The sequence below is a fragment of the Anopheles darlingi genome, chromosome 3, assembly GCF_943734745.1.
Source record: "Anopheles darlingi chromosome 3, idAnoDarlMG_H_01, whole genome shotgun sequence".
Classification (NCBI taxonomy): Eukaryota; Metazoa; Arthropoda; class Insecta; order Diptera; family Culicidae; genus Anopheles; species Anopheles darlingi.
The window spans coordinates 25,798,582-25,801,282 of NC_064875.1; positions in this window are offsets into that span (position 1 = coordinate 25,798,582).

Below are 2,701 nucleotides of genomic sequence, written 5' to 3' on the forward strand. Positions count from 1 at the left end.
ATTGCTATGTCCAATAGTCACAATAGTCCTCCTTTCAATCGATGACTGATGTATGAGAGCGGATCAATAATGCCCAACCCCCCTCCCTTCAAAGCATGAAACAAGCGACTACCATTAGCAAAGCACAATGGCCGAACGGCTGCCACCGTGACAGGCACGAGATTAAATCGACTTCCCGACCGACGACTAGACTAGACCGAGAAGTGCTACTGCACCACCAGCGTTGTTGGCAACTTCGTCATTCTGTGGTCCCGGGCATTGAAAAACACACTGGCACATATTCCCACTGGCAGTGGAATCAGTCATACGTCACACGTCGTGTCGTGTCGTGTTGTGTGTGTGTGCCGTGGGACGCTCATTCTTGTGCCCAAATTGTGCCAAACAGTAATAATAATTGACCATCCCAATGGTGGCAGAGATACAGAGAGTGCGTGATAGAGAGAGAGAAGGGCTGTGGGGCACGGTCCCGGGGGTGTCAATCGGGATGACGGATGGGAAGCTCATTAAAACATTATCCAGCTTTTGGGGGTCTTTGGGAGTCAACGGTTGGCGGTTGACGACCCGATCGATGCTCCGATGATGCGGTGGCCTCGGGCTCGGAGCGGGATCGGCCATCAATTTGCAGAAATGAATCGAACGGTGGCATCAGCAGCAATGTGATTGAGGTTGATGCATCGCGTCGCCATGCCGGTGGCAGAGAGATCAATACGCGGAACGGATTTTGGAATAATTTGTTTCATTTGACATAACGATTAGTTTTGAAAATGGGATCGGAAATCATAGAAGGGTGTTTGAGTTGTTGAGCTTCGTTTGGAATTTAAAATGGTTCCTTTTTATGGTCCTGTGTCTAAATTGGTAACATTATTGTTTCACATATTCAACATAATATAATTCGCAAGCTTTGGAAGCTAACAAGAAACAAACCTTTATCATATTATCAATCGATTAAGTAGAATTATTGCTTCAGAAAAATCGCTAAAATGTTTTTCTTTTTCAATTATTATGTGAAAAAAGTTTTAAAATATCAAACCAAGAACAAAAAAAACAATATCTACTCTCTGCAAGCTGTAAACCGAATACAGTACCATGAAATGTATTTTTTCTATACTTTTTAAATATTTCTGATAGGAAGCAAAACATAAAATGCTTTACGTTATCAAAACAAACGAATTCTTGTTTCCTAGAATATCAAATACTGCATTCAAAGCAGTCGTAATGTTTGAGCTTAAGTGTTTAAATTGATACATTTTCGTTTCGTTAAGAAACGAGAGCTAAGAAACGAAAGAGTTTCTTCAATGTTTTGCAAAAGCAAATGCAAACGAAACGTGAATAAATTATATAAAATATTTTAATGCTAAATCAAAAGCATTCCTTGCTTAAGCTTTCAACTTTGAACGTTAAATGAAAAAGTTAGTTGAAATAAAAAGGCTTTTACAAAATAAGTTTATTATTTTCTTTTTATGAAAACAGTCAATCAGTCCATAATTGACGAAAAGAAATTAAAATTAAATGTTTTATGGACCGAAAACAGCTATTTGAGCTATTCAAGAGAAAAAAAGTAAACGGTTACAATAAAAGTACTTTTCTAGCTATCATTTACTCTATCAAATAAAGCAAATTCTGCCAATATTGAGCAGTAAATATTACAATTTGTTAAATTGCATTTGCTAAATAAGAGGCAACGTAGATTTATGAATCGAATCAATTAGAAATGTATTGAATTGCTGAGCGAAATACGTAAAAAAAACTGAGCTACGCCATTTTATTGTTACCGGAATTCTAGGAAACCCTATTGCTATCTGCTCGCCTATCGCTCTAACGAACCAAACACACAGCCGCATCCATTCTTTATGGCCATCCCCGGATACACCCTAAACGCAGTCACGCCATGATCAATGCGGTTACACACCGAAACGCGAAGCCGTCGCCCGTTCGCTTGCGAGCACAATAATTGAGAAAATCGATCGGGATCGGGATCGGGAAATAATTATGACAAATGAAGGTCCAACCGGCCGACACTGGAAGAAGCAAAGGCGAGTCGCATCGCGTCCTCGCCTTGAACTAGACCGCCAAAGGAATGTGGCCTCGGAACGGTCCGGACCGGAAGGCTTCTCCTTAAAAGGCCCTGGAGTTAGTTCCCGAAGGTCCCACAAAAAAAAGCGTCACTAGTAGTGTACGCCCTTCGGTCACTCGCAGGAAGAAAGCAGAACGTCCCCTTTCTCGGGCCTTTCTCGGGCGGCCCTTTCTCGGGGACCAAAATCATAATTCCCGTGTAAACATTGGCCGCAAAGCATCGAGCGAACTTCCGAAATCCCGAATGCCCGAAGATACTATCCTGTCACGGCAATCAAAAGGACTTCATGACAAATTATCTTCGGATACACACACACACACAAGAGATCGATCGATTCCCCCGGTTCTCGGTCCTAACCGTCTTATGGTATTAAGACAATTTTCCGTCATTTAATCGTGCATTGAGCAGCGACTTCCGCTCGGGCCCGGTGCGCGAAACGAATCACCGAACCGAAGAATACATTCCGATATGTTCCGATTCCGATCGTTCCCTTTGCCCGTATCGTCTTCCCATTCAAACGGGGCGCAACAATGGCCGGCAATGTCGAATGGGCCGGTTTGAACGAACGAGTATCGGATGTGGACATAATGCACACCGCTCGTGGTTCCTTTCGGGGCTCATATATGC